Here is a 20,637-nt window from a genome sequence, read left to right as displayed (position 1 = left end):
TGGAGGGGAGCACCGCACACGGCTAAGAGATTGTCTGTTGTGTCTTTGGGGTGCCCCCGCCTCCGTATATAAAGGGGAGGAGGAGGAGGTGGCCGGCCAAGGGGGCGCACCATGGGGGGGAGTCCTACTTGGACTCCTAGTACAAGTAGAATTCGGCCACCCTCCTTCCTTCCACCGAAGAGGAAAAGGGGAAGAGAAAGAGAGAGGGAGAAGGAAAGAGGGGGGCCGCCCCCTCCCCTAGTCCAATTCGGTTTGGGCAAGGGGGGCGCGCCCCTCCTGACGTGGCCTTTCTCCTCTCCTCCAATATGGCCCAATAGGCCCAATACTTCCCCCGGGGGGTTCGGGTAACCCCTCAATACTCCGGTAAAATATCTGAATCACTCGGAACCATTACGATGTCCGAATATAACCTTCCAATATATGAATCTTTACCTCTCGACCATTTCGAGACTCCTCGTCATGTTCATGATCTCATCCGGGACTCCGAACAAACTTCGGTCATCAAATCACATAACTCATAATACAAATCGTCATCGAACGTTAAGCGTGCGGACCCTACGGGTTAGAGAACTATGTAGACATGACCGAGACATATCTCCGGTCAATAAACAATAGCGGAACCTGGATGCTCATATTGGCTCCTACATATTCTACGAAGATCTTTATCGGTCAAACCACATAACAACATATGTTATTCCCTTTGTCATCGGTATGTTACTTGCCCGAGATTTGATCGTCGGTATCATCATACCTAGTTCAATCTCGTTACGGGCAAGTCTCTTTACTCGTTCCATAATGCATCATCCCGTAACTAAGTCATTAGTCACATTGCTTGCAAGGCTTATAGTGATGTGCATTATCGAGAGGGCCCAGAGATACCTCTCGATACATAGAGTGACAAATCCTAATCTTGATCTATGCCAACTCAACAAACACCATCAGAGACACCTGTAGAGCATCTTTATAATCACCCGGTTACGTTGTAACGTTTTATAACACACAAGGTGTTCCTCTAGTATTCGGGAGTTGCATAATCTCATAGTCAGAGGGATATGTAGAAGTCATGAAGAAAGCAATAGCAATAAAACTAAACGATCATAATGCTAAGCTAACAGATGGGTCTTGTCCATCACATCATTCTCTAATGATGTGATCCTGTTTCATCAAATTACAAGAGATGTCTATGGTTAGGAAACTTAACCATCTTTGACTTGATCGCGAGAGATGCTTAGTCAACAGGTCTACAACATTCAGATCCGTATGTATCTTGCAAATTTCTATGTCTCCCTCCTTGACTTGATCACAGATGGAATTGAAGCGTCTCTTGATGTGCTTGGCTCTCTTGTGAAATCTGGATTCCTTTGCCAAGGCAATTGCACCAGTATTGTCACAAAAGATTTTCATTGGACCCGATGCACTAGGTATGACACCTAGATCGGATATGAACTCCTTCATCCAAACTCCTTCATTTCCTGCTTCTGAAGCAGCTATGTACTCTGCTTCTCACATAGATCCTGCCATGATGCTTTGCTTAGAACTGCACCAACTGGCAGCTCTACCATTTAATAAAAATATGTATCCGGTTTGTGACTTAGAGTCATCCGGATCAGTTTCAAAGCTTGCATCGACGTAACCATTTACGATGAGCTCTTTGTCACCTCCATAAACAAGAAACATATCCTTAGTCCTTTTCAGGTATTTTAGGATGTTCTTGACCGTTGTCTAGTGATCCACTCCTGGATTACTTTGGTACCTCCCTGCTAAACTAATAGCAAGGCACACATCAGGTCTGGTACACAGCATTGCATACATGATAGAACCTATGGCCGAAGCATAGGGAATGACTTTCATTTTCTCTCTATCTTCTGCAGTGGTCAGGCATTGAGTCTGACTCAACTTCACACCTTGTAACATAGGCAAGAACCATTTTTTTGCTTGATCCATTTTGAACTTCTTCAAAACTTTATCAAGGTATGTGCTTTGTGAAAGTCCAATTAAGCATCTTGATCTATCTTTATAGATCTTGATGCCCAATATATAAGCAGCTTCACCGAGGTCTTTCATTGAAAAATTCTTATTCAAGTATCCTTTTATGCTATTCAGAAATTCAGTATCATTTCCAATCGACAATATGTCATCCACATATAATATCAGCAATGCTACAGAGCTCCCACTCACTTTCTTGTAAATATAGGCTTCTCCAAAAGTCTGTAGAAAACCATATGCTTTGATCACACTATCAAAGCGTATATTCCAACTCCGGGATGCTTGCACCAGTCCATAAATGGATCACTGGAGCTTACACACTTTCTTAGCACCTTTTGGATCGACAAAACCTTCTGGTTGCATCATATACAACTCTTCTTTAAGATATCCATTAAGGAATGCAGTTTTGACATCCATTTGCTAACATGATTCAGATGGACTTAAGCATCGCTACGGGTGAGAAGGTTTCATCGTAGTCAACTCCTTGAACTTGTCGAAAACCTTTCGCAACAAGTCAAGCTTTGTAGACAGTAACATTACCGTCAGCGTCAGTCTTCTTATTGAAGATCCATTTATTCTCTATGGCTTGCCGATCATCGGGCAAGTCAACCAAAGTCCACAATTTGTTCTCATACATGGATCCCATCTCAGATTTCATGGCCTCAAGCCATTTTGCGGAATCTGGGCTCATCATCACTTCCTCAAAGTTCGTAGGTCGTCATGGTCAAGTAACATGACTTCCAAAATAGGATTACCGTACCACTCCTGTGCGGATCTTATTCTGGTTAACCTACGAGGTTCGGTAGTAACTTGATCAAAAGTTTCATGATCATCATCATTAGCTTCCTCACTAATTGGTGTAGGAATCACTGGAACTGATTTCTGTGATGAACTATTTTCCAATAAGGGAGCAGGTACAATTACCTCATCAAATTCTACTTTACTCCCACTCACTTCTTTCGAGATAAACTCCTTCTCTAGAAAGGGTCCATTCTTAGCAACGAATATCTTGCCTTCAGATCTGTGATAGAAGGTGTACCCAACATTCTCCTTTGGGTATCCTATGAAGACACATTTCTTCGACTTGGGTTCGAGTTTATCAGGTTGAAGCTTTTTCACATAAGCATCATAGCCCCAAACTTTAAGAAATGACAACTTGGGTTTCTTGCCAAACCACAGTTGATATGGTGTCATCTCAACGGATTTCGATGGTGCCCTATTTAACGTGAATGCAACCGTCTCTAAAGCATAACCCCAAAACAATAGCGGTAAATCAGTAAGAGACATCATAGATCCCACCATATGTAATAAAGTGCGGTTACGACATTCAGACACACCATTACGATGTGGTGTTCCAGGTGGCATGAGTTGCGAAATTATTTCGCGTTGTTTCAAATGAAGACCAAACTCATAACTCAAATATTCACCTCCACGATCAGATCGTAGAAGCTTAATTTTCTTGTTACGATGATTTTCTACTTCACTCTAAAATTCTTTGAACTTTTCAAATGTTTCAGACTTATGTTTCATCAAGTAGACATACCCATATCTGCTCAAATCATCTGTGAAGGTCAGAAAATAACGGTACCTGCCACGAGCATCAACACTCATCGGACCGCATACATCAGTATGTATTATTTCCAATAAGTCTGTTGCTCGTTCCATTGTTCCGGAGAACGGAGTTTTAGTCATCTTGCCTATGAGGCATGGTTCGCAAGCATCAAGTGATTCATAATCAAGTGATTCCAAAAGCCCATCAGCATGGAGTTTCTTCATGCGCTTTACACCAATATGACCTAAACAGTAGTGCCACAAATAAGTTGCACTATCATTATTAAACTTATATCTTTTGGCTTCAATACTATGAATATATGTATCACTACTATCAAGATTTAGTAAAAATAGACCACTCATCAAGGGTGCATGACCATAAAAGATATTACTGATATAAATAGAACAACCATTATTCTCTGATTTAAATGAATAACCGTCTCGCATCAAACAAGATCCAGATATGATGTACATGCTTAACGCTGGCACCAAATAACAATTATTTATGTCTAAAACAAATCCCGAAGGTAGATTAGAGGTAGCATGCCGATGGCGATCACATCGACTTTGGAACCATTTCCCATGTGCATCATCACCTCGTCCTTAGCCAATCTTCACTTAATCCATAGCCCCTGTTTCGAGTTGCAAATATTAGCAACAGAACCAGTATCAAATACCCAGGCGCTACTGCAAGCATTAGTAAGGTACACATCAATAACATGTATATCAAATATACCTTTCACTTTGCCATCCTTCTTATCCGCCAAATACTTGGGGTAGTTCCGCTTCCAGTGACCAGTCCCTTTGCAATAGAAGCACTCAGTCTCAGGCTTAGGTCCAGACTTGGGCTTCTTCACTTGAGCAGCAACTTGCTTGCTGTTCTTCTTGAAGTTCCCCTTCTTCCCTTTGCCCTTCTTCTTGAAACTTGTGGTCTTGTTGACCATCAACACCTGATGCTCCTTCTTGATTTCTACCTCAGGAATTGTCTTATCCATCCCTTGCATATTATAGTTCATCACGAAGCTTTTGTAGCTTGGTGGCAGTGATTGAAGAACTCTGTCAATGACACTATCAACCGGAAGATTAACTCCCAGCTCAGTCAAGTGATTGTGGTACCCAGACATTCTGAGTATATGTTCACTGACAGAACTATTTGTTGGGGAACGTAGTAATTTCAAAAGAATTCCTATGCACACGCAAGATCATGGTGATGCATAGCAACGAGAGGGGAGAGTGTGATCTACGTACCCTTGTAGACCGATAGCGGAAGCGTTAGCACAACGCGGTTGATGTAGTCGTACGTCTTCATGGCCCGACCGATCAAGCACCGAAACTACGGCACCTCCGAGTTCTAGCACACGTTCAGCTCGATGACGATCCCCGGACTCCGATCCAGCAAAGTGTCGGGGAAGAGTTCCGTCAGCACGATGGCGTGGTGACGATCTTGATGTACTACCGTCGCAGGGCTTCGCCTAAGCACCGCTACAATATTATCGAGGATTATGGTGGAAGGGGGCACCGCACACGGCTAAGAATATGATCACGTGGATCAACTTGTGTCTATGGGGTGCCCCCTGCCTCCGTATATAAAGGATCAAGGGGGGGTGCGGCCAGCCAGGAGGAGGGCGCGCCAGGAGGAGTCCTACTCCCACCGGGAGTAGGATTCCCCCCTTTCCTAGTTGGAATAGGATTCGAGAAGGGGGAAAGAGGAGAGAGAGAAGGAAGGGGGGCGCCGCCCCCCTCTCCTTGTCCTATTCGGACTAGGGGGAGGGGCGCGTGGCCCAGCCCTGGCCACCTCTCCTCTCTTCCACTAAAGCCCACTAAGGCCCATATACCTCCCGGGGGGTTCCGGTAACCTCCCGGTACTCTGGTAAAATCCCGATTTCACCCGGAACACTTCCGATATCCAAATATAGGCTTCCAATATATCAATCTTTATGTCTCGACCATTTAAAGACTCCTCGTCATGTCCGTGATCACATCCGGGACTCCGAACAAACTTCGGTACATCAAAATGCATAAACTCATAATATAACTATCATCAAAACCTTAAGCGTGCGGACCCTACGGGTTCGAGAACAATGTAGACATGACCGAGACACGTCTCCGGTCAATAACCAATAGCGGAACCTGGATGCTCATATTGGCTCCCACATATTCTACGAAGATCTTTATCGGTCAGACCGCATACCAACATACGTTGTTCCCTTTGTCATCGGTATGTTACTTGCCCGAGATTCGATCGTCGGTATCTCAATACCTAGTTCAATCTCGTTACCGGCAAGTCTCTTTACTCGTTTCATAATACATCATCTTGCAACTAACTCATTAGTTGTAATGCTTGCAAGGCTTATGTGATGTGCATTACCGAGAGGGCCCAGAGATACCTCTCCGACAATCAGAGTGACAAATCCTAATCTCGAAATACGCCAACCCAACATGTACCTTTGGAGACACCTGTAGAGCTCCTTTATAATCACCCAGTTACGTTGTGACATTTGGTAGCACACAAAGTGTTCCTCCGGCAAACGGGAGTTGCATAATCTCATAGTCATGGGAACATGTATAAGTCATGAAGAAAGCAATAGCAACATACTAAACGATCGGGTGCTAAGCTAATAGAATGGGTCATGTCAATCACATCATTCTCCTAATGATGTGATCCCATTAATCAAATGACAACACATGTCATAACCATCTTTGATTAACGAGCTAGTCAATTAGAGGCATACTAGTGACACTTTGTTTGTCTATGTATTCACACATGTATTATGTTTCCGGTTAATACAATTCTAGCATGAATAATAAACATTTATCATGAAATAAGGAAATAAATAATAACTTTATTATTGCCTCTAGGGCATATTTCCTTCAGTCTCCCACTTGCACTAGAGTCAATAATCTAGATCACATCGCCATGTGATTCAACACTAATAGTTCACATCACCATGTGATTAACACCCATAGTTCACATCGTCATGTGACCTATACCCAAAGGGTTTACTAGAGTCAGTAATCTAGTTCACATCGTTTATGTGATTAACACCCAAAGAGTACTAAGGTGTGATCATGTTTTGCTTGTGAGATAATTTTAGTCAACGGGTCTGTCACATACATATCCGTAAGTATTTTGTGAATTCTGTGTCTACAATGCTCTGCACAGAGCTACTCTAGCTAATTGCTCCCACTTTCAATATGTATTTAGATCGAGACTTAGAGTCATCCAGATCTGTGTCAAAACTTGCATCGACGTAACTTTTTACGACGAACCTTTTGTCACCTCCATAATTGAGAAATATTTCCTTATTCCACTAAGGATAGTTTTGACCGCTGTCCAGTGATCTACTCTTAGATCACTATTGTACTCCCTTGCTTAACACAGTGTAGGGTATACAATAGATCTGGTACACAGCATGGCATACTTTATAGAACCTATGGCTGAGGCATAGGGAATGACTTTCATTCTCTTTCTATCTTCTGTCGTGGTCGGGCTTTGAGTCTTACTCAATTTCACACCTTGTAACACAGCCAAGAACTCTTTCTTTGACTGTTCCATTTTTGAACTACTTCAAAATATTGTCAAGGTATGTACTTATTGAAAAAACTTATCAAGCGTCTTGATCTATCTCTATAGATCTTGATGCTTAATATGTAAGCAGCTTTACCGAGGTCTTTCTTTGAAAAACTTCTTTGAAAACACTCCTTTATGCTTTGCAGAATAATTCTACATTATTTACGATCAACAATATGTCATTCACATATACTTATCAGAAATGTTGTAGTGCTCCCACTCACTTTCCTGTAAATACAGGCTTCACCGCAAGTCTGTATAAAACTATATGCTTTGATCATCTCATCAAAGCGCATATTCCAACTCCGAGATGCTTGCACCAGTCCATAGATGGATTGCTGGAGCTTGCACATTTTGTTAGCACCTTTAGGATTGACAAAACCTTCTGGTTGTATCATATACAACTCTTCTTTAATAAATCCATTAAGGAATGCAGTTTTGTTTATCCATTTGCCAGATTTCATAAAATGCGGCAATTGCTAACATGATTCGGACAGATTTAAGCATAGATACGAGTGAGAAACTCTCATCGTAGTCAACACCTTGAACTTGTCGAAAACCTTTTTTTGCGACAATTCTAGCTTTGTAGATAGTAACACTACTATCAGCGTCTGTCTTCCTCTTGAAGATCCATTTAATCTCAATGGCTCGCCGATCATTGGGCAAGTCAATCAAAGTCCATACTTTGTTCTCATACATGGATCTCATCTCAGATTTCATGGCCTCAAGCCATTTCGCGGAATCTGGGCTCATCATCGCTTCCTCATAGTTCGTAGGCTCATCATGGTCAAGTAACATGACCTCCAGAACTGGATTACCGTACCACTCTGGTGCGGATCTCACTCTGGTTTACCTACGAGGTTCGGTAGTAACTTGATCTGAAGTACATGATCATCATCATTAGCTTCCTCACTAATCGGTCTAGTAGTCACAGGAACAGATTTCTGTGATGAACTACTTTCCAATAAGGGAGTAGGTATAGTTACCTCATCAAGTTCTACTTTCCTCCCACTCACTTCTTTCGAGAGAAACTCCTTCTCTAGAAAGGATCCATTCTCAGCAATGAATAATTTGCCTTCGGATCTGTGATAGAAGGTGTACCAACAGTCTCCTTTGGGTATCCTATGAAGACATATTTCTCCGATTTGGGTTTGAGCTTATCAGGATGAAACTTTTTCATATAAGCATCACAACCCCAAACTTTAAGAAACGACAACTTTGGTTTCTTGCCAAACCACAGTTCAGATTGTGTCGTCTCAACAGATTTAGATGGTGCCCTATTTAACGTGAATGCATCTATCTCTAATGCATAACCCCAAAACGATAGTGGTAGATCGGTAAGAGACATCATAGATCGCACCATATCTAATAAAGTACGGTTATGACATTCGGACACACCATTACATTGTGGTGTTCCAGGTGGCGTGAGTAGTGAAACTTTTTCACATTGTTTTAACTGAAGGCCAAACTCGTAACTCAAATATTTTACTTCTGCGATCATATCGTAGAAACTTTTATTTTTGTTACGATGATTCTCCACTTCACTCTGCAATTCTTTGAACTTTTCAAATATTTCAGACTTGTGTTTCATCAAGTAGATATACTCATATCTGCTCAAATCATCTATGAAGATTAGAAAATAATGATACCCGCCACGAGCCTCAATATTCATCGGATCACATACATCAGTATGTATGATTTCCAACAAATCGGTTACTCTCTCCATAGTACTGGAGAACGGCGTTTTAGTCATCTTGCCCATGAGGCACGGTTCGCAAGTACCAAGTGATTCATAATCAAGTGGTTCCAAAAGTCCATCAGTATGGAGTTTCTTCATGCGCTTTACACCGATATGACCTAAACGGTAGTGCCACAAATAAGTTGCACTATCATTATTAACTTTGCATCTTTTGGTTTCAATATTATGATTATGTGTATCACTACGATCGAGATCCAGTGAACTATTTTCATTGGGTGTGTAACCATATAAGGTTTTATTCATGTAAACAGAACAACAATTTATTCTCTTACTTAAACGAATAACCGTATTACAATAAACATGATCAAATCATATTCATGCTCAACGCAAACACCAAATAACACTTATTTAGGTTCAACACTAATCCCGAAATTATAGGGAGTGTGTGATGATGATCATATCAATCTTGGAACCACTTCCAACACACATCGTCACTTCACCCTTAACTAGTCTCTGTTTATTCTGCAACTCCCGTTTCGAGTTACTAATCTTAGCAACTGAACTAGTATCAAATACTGAGGGGTTGCTATAAACACTAGTAAAGTACACATCAATAACATGTATATCAAATATACTTATGTTCACTTTGCCATCCTTCTTATCCGCCAATCACTTGGGGTAGTTCCGCTTCCAGTGACCAGTCCCTTTGCAGTAGAAGCACTTAGTCTCAGGCTTAGGACCAGACTTGGGCTTCTTCACTTGAGCAGCAACTTGCTTGCTGTTCTTCTTGAAGTTCCCCTTTTTTCCTTTGCCCTTTTCTTGAAACTAGTGATCTTGTCAACCATCAACACTTGATGCTCTTTCTTGATTTCTACCTTCATCGATTTCATCATGAAGAGCTTGGGAATCGTTTCCGTTATCCCTTGCATATTATAGTTCATCACGAAGTTCTACTAACTTGGTGATGGTGACTAGAGAATTCTGTCAATCACTATTTTATATGGAAGATTAACTCCCACTTGATTCAAGCGATTGTAGTACCCAGACAATCTGAGCACATGCTCACTGCTTGAGCGATTCTCCTCCATCTTTTAGCTATAGAACTTGTTGGATACTTCATATCTCTCAACTCGGGCATTTGCTTGAAATATTAACTTCAACTCCTGGAACATCTCATATGGTCCATGACGTTCAAAACGTCTTTGAAGTCCCGATTCTAAGCCGTTAAGCATGGTGCACTAAACTATCAAGTAGTCATCATATTGAGCTAGCCAAACGTTCATAACATCTGCATCTGCTCCTGCAATAGGTCTGTCACTAGCGGTGCATCAAGGACATAATTCTTCTGTGCAGCAATGAGGATAAACCTCAGATCACGGATCCAATCCGCATCATTGCTACTAACATCTTTCAACACAATTTTCTCTAGGAACATATCAAAATAAACACAGGGAAGCAACAACGCGAGCTATTGATCTACAACATAATTTGCAAAATACTACCAGGACTAAGTTCATGATAAATTTAAGTTCAATTAATCATATTACTTCAGAACTCCCACTTAGATAGACATCCCTCTAATCCTCTAAGTGATTACGTGATCCAAATCAACTAAACCATGTCCGATCATCACGTGAGATGGAGTAGTTTCATTGGTGAACATCACTATGTTGATCATATCTACTATATGATTCACGCTCTACCTTTCGGTCTCCGTGTTCCGAGGCCATATCTGTATATGCTTGGCTCTTCAAGTATAACCTGAGTATTCCGCGTGTGCAACTGTTTTGCACCCGTTGTATTTGAACGTAGAGCCTATCACACCCGATCATCACGTGGTGTCTCAGCACGAAGAACTTTCACAACGGTGCATACTCAGGGAGAACACTTCTTGATAATTATTGAGAGATCATCTTAAAATGCTACTGTCAATCAAAGCAAGATAAGATGCATAAAAGATAAACATCACATGCAATCAATATAAGTGATATGATATGGCCATCATCATCTTGTGCTTATGATCTCCATCTTCGAAGCACCGTCGTGATCTCCATCGTCACCGGCGCGACACCTTGATCACCATCGTAGCATCGTTGTCGTCTCGCCAATCTTATGCTTCCACGACTATCGCTACCGCTTAGTGATAAAGTAAAGCATTACAGTGCAATTGCATTGCATACAATAAAGTGACAACCATATGGCTCCCGCCAGTTGCCGATAACTTGGTTATAAAACATGATCATCTCATACAATAAAATTTAGCATCATGTCTTGACCATATCACATCACAACATGCCCTGCAAAAACAAGTTAGACGTCCTCTACTTTGTTGTTGCAAGATTTACGTGGCTGCTACGGGCTTAAGCAAGAACCAATCTTACCTACGCATCAAAACCACAACGATAGTTTGTCAAGTTGGTGCTGTTTTAACCTTCGCAAGGACCGGGCGTAGCCACACTCGGTTCAACTAAAGTTGGAGAAACTGTCACCCGCTAGCCACCTTTGTGCAAAGCAAGTCGGGAGAACCGGTCTCGCGTAAGCGTACGCGTAATGTCGGTCCGGGCCGCTTCATCCAACAATACCGCCGAACCAAAGTATGACATGCTGGTAAGCAGTATGACTTATATCACCCACAACTCACTTGTTTTCTACTCGTGCATATAACATCAACACATAAAACCTAGGCTCGGATGCCACTGTTGGGGAACGTAGTAATTTCAAAAAAATTCCTACGCACACGCAAGATCATGGTGATGCATAGCAACGAGAGGGGAGAGTGTGATCTACGTACCCTTGTAGACCGACGGCGGAAGCGTTAGCACAACGCGGTTGATGTAGTCGTACGTCTTCACGACCCGACCGATCAAGCACCGAAACTACGGCACCTCCGAGTTCTAGCACATGTTCAGCTCGATGACGATCCCCGGACTCCGATCCAGCAAAGTGTCGGGGAAGAGTTCCGTCAGCACGACGGCGTGGTGACGATCTTGATGTACTACCGTCGCAGGGCTTCGCCTAAGCACCGCTACAATATTATCGAGGATTATGGTGGAAGGGGGCACCGCACACGGCTAAGAATATGATCATGTGGATCAACTTGTGTCTATGGGGTGCCCCCTGCCTCCGTATATAAAGGATCAAGGGGGGGGTGCGGCCGGCCAGGAGGAGGGCGCGCCAGGAGGAGTCCTACTCCTACCGGGAGTAGGATTCCCCCCCTTTCCTAGTTGGAATAGGATTCGGGAAGGGGGAAAGAGGAGAGAGAGAAGGAAGGGGGGCGTCGCCCCCCTCTCCTTGTCCTATTCGGACTAGGGGGGGAGGGGCGCGCGGCCCAGCCCTGGCCACCTCTCCTCTCTTCCACTAAAGCCCACTAAGGCCCATATACCTCGTGGGGGGTTCCGGTAACCTCCCGGTACTCCGGTAAAATCCCGATTTCACCCGGAACACTTCCGATATCCAAATATAGGCTTCCAATATATCAATCTTTATGTCTCGGCCATTTAGAGACTCCTCGTCATGTCTGTGATCACATTCGGGACTCCGAACAAAGTTCAGTACATAAAATGCATAAACTCATAATATAACTGTCATCAAAACCTTAAGCGTGCGGACCCTACGGGTTCGAGAACAATGTAGACATGACCGAGACACGTCTCCGGTCAATAACCAATAGCGGAACCTGGATGCTCATATTGGCTCCCACATATTCTACGAAGATCTTTATCGGTCAGACCGCATAACAACATACATTGTTCCCTTTATCATCAGTATGTTACTTGCCCGAGATTCGATCGTCGGTATCTCAATACCTAGTTCAATCTCGTTACCGGCAAGTCTCTTTACTCGTTTCGTAATACATCATATTGCAACTAACTCATTAGTTGTAATGCTTGCAAGGCTTATTTGATGTGCATTACCGAGAGGGCCCAGAGATACCTCTCCGACAATCGGAGTGACAAATCCTAATCTCGAAATACGCCAACCCAACATGTACCTTTGGAGACACCTCTAGAGCTCCTTTATAATCACCCAGTTACGTTGTGACGTTTGGTAGCACACAAAGTGTTCCTCCGGCAAACGGGAGTTGCATAATCTCATAGTCATAGGAACATGTATAAGTCATGAAGAAAGCAATAGCAACATACTAAACGATCGGGTGCTAAGCTAATAGAATGGGTCATGTCAATCACATCATTCTCCTAATGATGTGATCCCATTAATCAAATGACAACACATGTCTATGGTTAGGAAACATAACCATCTTTGATTAACGAGCTAGTCAAGTAGAGGCATACTAGTGACACTTTGTTTGTCTATGTATTCACACATGTATTATGTTTCCGGTTAATACAATTCTAGCATGAATAATAAACATTTATCATGAAATAAGGAAATAAATAATAAATTTATTATTGCCTCTAGGGCATATTTCCTTCACTATTCTCCTCCATCTTGCAGCTATAGAACTTATTGGAGACTTCATATCTCCCAATCCGGGCATTTGCTTGAAATATTAACTTCAACCCCTGGAACATCGCATATGCTCCATGACGTTCAAAACGTTGTTGAAGTCTCGGTTGTAATCCGTAAATCATGGCACACTGAACTATCAAGTAGTCATCAGCTTTGCTCTGCCGGACGTTCTTAACGTCATCAGTAGCATCTGCAGCAGGCCTAGCACCTAGCGGTGCTTTCAGGACGTAATTCTTCTGTGTAGAAATGAGGATAATCCTCAAGTTACGGACCCAGTCCGTGTAGTTGCTACCATCATCTTTCAACTTAGCTTTCTCTAGGAACGTATTAAAATTCAACGGAACAACAACATGGGCCATTTATCTACAACAACATAGACATGCAAAATACTATCAGGTACTAAGTTCATGATAAATTAAAGTTCAATTAATCATATTACTTAAGAACTCCCACTTAGATAGACATCCTCTAATCATCTAAGTGATCACGTGATCCAGATCAACTAAACCATGTGTCTGATCATCACGTGAGATGGAGTAGTTTTCAATGGTGAACATCACTATGTTGATCATATCTACTATATGATTCACGCTCTACCTTTCAGTCTTAGTGATCCGAGACCATATCTGCATATGCTAGGCTCGTCAAGTTTAACCCGAGTATTCTGCTTGTGCAAAATTGGCTTGCACCCGTTGTATGTGAACGTAGAGCTTATCACACTCGATCATCACGTGGTGTCTCGACATGACAAACTGTAGCAACGGTGCATACTCAGGGAGAATACTTATACCTTGAAATTTAGTGAGAGATCATCTTATAATGCTACTGCCGTGCTAAGCAAAATAAGATGCATAAAGGATAAACATCACATGCAATCAATATAAGTGATATGATATGGCCATCATTATCTTGTGCCTTTGATCTCCATCTCCAAAGCACCGTCATGATCACCACCGTCGCCGGCTTGACGCATTGATCTCCATCGTAGCATCGTTGTCGTCTCTCCAACTATTGCTTCTACGACTATCGCTACTGCTTAGTGATAAAGTAAAGCAATTACATGGCGATTGCATTTCATAAAATAAAGCGACAACCATATGGCTCCTGCCAGTTGCCGATAACTGTGTTACAAAACATGATCATCTCATACAATAATTTATATAATCACGTCTTCACCATATCACATCACAACATGCCCTGCAAAAACAAGTTAGACATCCTCTACTTTGTTGTTGCAAGTTTTACGTGGCTGCTACGGGCTTAGCAAGAACCATTCTTACCTACGCATTAAAAACCACAATGCGATATAGTGATTGCTTTTTGATCTTTAGAAAGAACCATGTTCGTTGAATATGATTCAACTAAAGTTGGAGAAAATGACACCTGCCAGCCACCTGTGTGCAAAGCACGTCGGTAGAACCAGTCTCATGAATGCAGTCATGCAATGTTGGTCCGGGCCGCTTCATCCAACAATATTGCCGAATCAAGAAACAACTAGTGATGGCAAGCAATATGTATATACCTACGCCCACAACTCCTTTGTGTTCAAGTCGTGCATATAACATCTATGCATAGACCTCGCTCGGATGCCACTGCTGGGTGACGTAGTATTTCAAAAAATTTCCTACGATCACGCAAGATCTATCTAGGAGATGCATAACAATGAGAGGGAAGAGTGCATCTACGTACCCTCGTAGACCGAAAGCGGAAGAATTAAGTAACGCGGTTGATGTAGTCAAACATCTTCGCGATCCAACCGATCAAGTACTGAATGCACGACACCTCCATGATCTGCTCAGTGACGTCCTTCGAACTCTAGATCCAGCTGAGGCTGAGGGAGAGTTTCGTCAGCACGACGGCGTGGCGACGGTGATGATGAAGTTACCGACACAGGGCTTCACCTAAGCACTACGACAATATGACCGAGGTGGAAATCTGTGGAGGGGGCACCACACATGGCTAAGAGATCAACTTGTGTGTCTATGGAGTGCCCCTCCCCCATATATAAAGGAGTGGAGGAGGGGGCCGGCCGGCATCACAGGGTGCGCCCCAAGGGGGGGAATCCTACTCCTACTTGGAGTATGTTCCCCCCTTTCCTAGCCCAGCTAGGAGGGGGAAGGAAGGGAAGAGGGGAACAAGGAAAGGGGTGCCGGCCCCCCTCCCCTATTCGGATTGGGCTTGGGGGAGCGCCCCTTCCTCTTGGCCGCCTCCTCTCTCTTCCACTAAAGCCCATGAAGGCCCATTAACCCCCGGGGGGTTCCGGTAACCCCCCGGTACTCCGGAAAATGCCCGAACCTATCTGAAACCTTTCTGGTGTCCAAACATAACCTTCCAATATATCAATCTTCATGTCTTGACCATTTCGAGCGTAAGATCTAACTAGGAGATGCATAGCAACGGGAGGGCATAGTGTGTCCACGTACCCTCGTAGACCAAAAGCGGAAGCGTTTAATAACACGGTTTATGTAGTCGAACGTCTTCATGATCCAACCGATCCAAGTACCGAACGTACGGCACCTCCGTGTTCAGCACACGTTCAGCATGATGATGTCCCTTGAGCTCTTGATCCAGTTGAGGACGAGGGAGAGTTCCGTCAGCACAACGGCGTGGTGACGATAATGATGAATTTACCGGTGCAGGGCTTCACCTAAGCACTACGATGATATGACCGACATGTTAAACTATGGAGGGGCACCACACACGGCGAAGAGATTGTCTGGTGTGTCTTTGGGTCCCCCTGCCTCCGTATATAAATGGGGGAGGAGGAGGTGGTCGACCAAGGGGAGCGCGCCATGGGGGGAGTCCTACTTGGACTCCTAGTCCAAGTAGGATTCGACCCTCCCTCCTTCCTTCCACCGGAGAGGAAAGGGGGAAGGAAGAGAGAGGGAGAAGGAAAGAGGGGGGCCACCCCCTCCGCTAGTCCAATTCGGTTTGGGCAAGGGGGCGCCCCTCCTCATGTGGCCTTTCTCCTCTCCTCCAATATGGCCCAATAGGCCCAGTACTTCCCCCGGGGGGTTCTGGTAACCCCTCGGTACTCTGGTAAAATATCTGAATCACTTGGAACCATTCCGATGTCCGAATATAACCTTCCAATATATTAATCTTTACCTCTCAACCATTTTGAGACTCCTCGTCATGTCTGTGATCTCATCCGGGACTCCTAACAAACTTCGGTCATCAAATCACATAACTCATAATACAAATCGTCATCGAACGTTAAGCGTGCGGACCCTACTGTCGGATCTCGGGTTCTGGCAAAACCCTCAAGGTTCGAACACTGGGGTGCGCACGAAGATCTCCCCATACCGATCAACGTCCTAGCTTACCTAAGATCTCAAGGGCTAACTCGACGAACTCGCAACACAAAGGACACAAGATTTATACTGGTTCGGGCCACCATTGTGGTATAAGACCCTACTCCAGTGTGATGGTGGTGGATTGCCTCTTGGGCTGAGGATGAACAGTACAAGGGGAAGAACAGCCTCCTGAGGTGAGTTGTTCTTGTGCTTGGTGAACTTGTGGTTGTTCAGATCTCATCCCCTAGCCATGGTGGTGGCTAGTCTTATTTATAGAGGCCCTGGTCCTCTACCCAAATATTGAGCGGGAAGGGAGCCAACAACGACCAATTTGAAAGGGGGCAGCTGGTACAACTTATCCTGACAAAAGCAGTCTTCGCCTGCAAAAGGCTCTGGTGGTGACGCCGCCTTGGGCTCCGTGGTGACCTCCGTCTTGTCGTCCTGCTTGTCATGGTCTCGTTGCACTGATATGGAAACCTTTGCTTGATGCCTCGGTACTCCGCGCCTGCGCTTGCTTCCTTAGCACCAAAGAGGAAACAAGGACACTATGCGCGTTGGCGCCCGCCTAATCTTGATCGTCATGGCTCACGTCATTGGAACCTCGCGAGGTTTGCCTTGCCTTGAACTCTCCGCCCCTCGCGAGCCAGCTTGGTGAGGGTGCTCCTGAGGAGGTCTTGTGTCGTCCGCCTCGCGAGGCTTGGCCCCTCGCGAGGGTCTTGAGTGCTTGTTGGTGAAGATGGGCCGTATGGGCCCGCTCGCAGAGCCACGCCGTGGGCCGCAGGCAGGCAGTTCTGGGGACCCCCGTTCCTAGAACACCGACAGTAGCCCCCGTGCCCAAGGCGCGCTCGGGCTTGGCCTCGAGGCAAAGCCAAAGGTCAAGTACGGAGCGCCACGGGACCTAATAGCCTGCGGCCTTGGTCGACGTGTGGCGGTTGATTGGGTGTGGGCTTCTCCGCTTCCCCATGCTGCCTCGGCAACTGCCCGACTTGACAAGTCCCTGCGACATGCAAGGAAAAACCATCATTACCTGTGATCGTGGGGGGCGCTGGTTGGCCTTCTCCTGCTATAAATGGGAGGGGGCGGAGCCCCCGTCGCCCATCTATTCCCATTTCGCTTGATTCTCCCCCCTCTCACCATTGTCGACACCAATGGCGCCCATTCAAAGGTTTTCCGCGGCGGAGAAAGGAAAGACTCCCCTCGACGGGCCGGTACCGCTCCCGCCGAAGAAGAGGCCGGTCCACCACCGCGACGAGGCGACGATGCAGGTGGTGACGAGGCCTTGGTGCGAGAGGCCTCCTCCCGGGTATCCGTTACCCTTGTACGCCCAAGCCGGGGGCTCAGGAGGGAGAGGCGACGAGCGTCAGCGCCCGTGCCGTGGCCATGGTCGTCGTGCCGCGGTGGCACGTATCGCCTCCCTTGGAGTCTACGCCATAGACTCCTCGCACGAGCTCGTGTTGTGGGCGGTGATGCCCCCGAGAACTTGGATTCACTTCCCTTCCTTCTTCTCAGCCGAGATGCCGCCGAGGGGGCCCCTCGAGCTTTGGCTGCAACACGCCGACTGCGACACACCGGCGACTGGAGCGGAGGTTAAGGCCATCTCCTCGGGGAAGATCTTCATGACCCGAGGCTAGGGTGAGGTCGCCCGAGTGTGTCGTGCGGAGGGAGCCCTCGTGATCCACTTCGTGTACGACGGTGCCTCCACGCTGTTCTTCAAGGTCTTCGACATAGAAGGCCGCCGTCTGGAGTGTTGCCCCAGGTGGGGTCATCAGGCTGGCACCACAGCTGGGGCAGGGTCTGTTGCCTGCGTCGCCAACGGCTCCTCTGGTAGGAGCGGCGACACTTGGGAGTCCAGCGATTCTCCCGAGCTCTACGAGACCCCGGAGACGAGCGACGATAGCTACGTGCCCCCAAGCTCCTGCCGAGCCCGGAGCAGGACTGCAGCGTCAGGCCACCGCCGCTGATCTGGATGAGGTTGGCGCCGGCCTCTGGTGGCCCACTGTTGATGATGGCGTCATCCATAGGGGCACGTGTAGTTAGGATCCCCTAAGTTCTTGCCTTTTGTTCCCTCTGAGGAATCAAGAAATGCCACGTGGATGTGTAAAGGTTTTGTAATGCCTCTTGCCAATATTGACCTTATTATGAACTTGCGCGAGCGCGAGTCCTACTTCAGCTCGGTCTCCCTTTCCGACCTCGCGACGACTTGGCGCTCTACACTGACAGGTCCTAGTCCCCAGGCAGGCTGCAGCCGTCGCTGGCATGCCAGGTCACGTGTCGTGGTCAAGGCCAGGAGGTGATCGGCCCGAGGTCCAGTAAGAGTTCCTGAGGCGCGATGCTCAGGAGGTCCCCTTTAGCGCTCAAGCAGCCATTGAGAGGTAAGAAATGGGGGTGACGTTGCTGCAGCAGGGTACGGTTAGTATGGTTCTTAGTCCTTAGCGGTTTAGCCAACCCGGGCTCGGGACTTATCTTGATGGTCCGGAGTTGATTCCTCATGATGCGCCAGATTCGTGCGTTGGCGTCCAAAGCATAGCTAAGCCAGGACCATGTGAGCCTCCCCCTTCTCCATGCTCTCCTTCGTGCTCTGTGTCCTCAGGTCCCGGCTCTCGAGCGAGCTTAGCCGCCGCTGGTATGCCAGGTCGCGTGCCATGGTCAAGGCCTAGGGGTGAGTGCTGGAGAGCCAATAAGAGCTTCTAAGTCACGATCCTTAGGAGCCCCCCTTTTAACACGCAAGAGGATTGCATGGGAGAAGAGGGAGCTCGGGGTCTCGCCTGCCGTCGCCTTCAGGAGATTCCTTCAAGCCAGCACAAGGAGAGACAGAGTTTGCCATTACGGTTGTCGGTCTGCCGCTGGTCGGTCCGCGAGGAGATGAAGGCACTGAGGTCCTGGTGAGGTAACGTGCGTGGGGCATGCCGCGAGCCAGAGCTCGGCCGCTCAGGTTTGTCGACATTGCAGGGACGGACCCGAGCACAAGCGTCGTGCCAACGTGAGTAGCCCCCGTGGCGGGTGAGAATCAAGCAGGTGATAATCATAGATAGATTAAGCATGGAAGGAAAACTAGCTCAGGTAAATGCATGAACGATACACGCCACTGGGTCTGGCCCAAGCGGCTTGGTGATGATGCAGCCCGAGGGGCCCCCCAGCAAGGTAAGCTAAAGACATAAAAAAGAAGGGATACATGCCACAGGGATGGACCCACGTAGCCTGGGAATAATGCAACCCTGAGGGCGCTCCTAGCTAAATGAACTTGGAAAATGTCACCTGGTTCCGTTGACGAAGGAGAGTTGGGGCGGCTGAAGGTACCCGGCGAAGGGGTCGCTCCTCACGAGCCACCGAGGCCCTGAGCCTCGGGAGGCTCTGGGGGTCCAGGCGGTTCCTTGAGGACCGTCGCCATCTCCGCCAGGACTGCGTGGTGCCTGGCCTCCTGACCCGCCATGACGCTCCGCAGGTTGCGCTGGAAGGCAGCAGCCATGCTCGGCAGGCCGAACGGCATACGAACGTTGCTGTGAGGTGGACCTTCGCAGCGCCCAACACGCGAAGGCCAGAAGCGCTCCTGAGATGCGGCTCGGTTGATCCCCGATATGTTGATGCAGACGCGCATCTCACCACCCTCGCCAAGGTGGGGAGCAACGCCAGGTGGGCAGCGGTCGCCGCGTATTGCTCTTGCTTCCTAAAGCTCCTGAGATACCTTGGTGATGAACTCCTGGGCACCGGGCGGTCCTTGTCCAGTGTCCTCCTAAGGGAGACGTGCTGCGAAACACGCCTCCAAGTAGTGCCCGAGCGCCTCCCTCATGACGTTGGCAAGGTCTGAGGCCCTCCAGAAGAGAGCCCCCGAACCCTGCCCGAGGAGGGCACCGGACGCGCCTTCCTATGCGACAGAGGGAGGCGCCCTAGGTGCGGGCGCTGATCCCGACGAGGTGCCACTTGCGGCGCTGCCCTCCTGAGGTCTGGCATGGAGTAGCTGCTTCTTCTTCTTGGGGACGACCTCAGGAGGGTATCGAGCTACATTGTTGTCGGGGTCTTCAATTGACGCTGCTTGGAAGGCGCGCTCGAGGGATCACACTGCATCT

The sequence above is a fragment of the Triticum aestivum genome, chromosome 3A (assembly GCF_018294505.1).
Source record: "Triticum aestivum cultivar Chinese Spring chromosome 3A, IWGSC CS RefSeq v2.1, whole genome shotgun sequence".
NCBI classification, from domain to species: Eukaryota; Viridiplantae; Streptophyta; class Magnoliopsida; order Poales; family Poaceae; genus Triticum; species Triticum aestivum.
Note: the sequence above shows the minus strand (reverse complement) of the source record.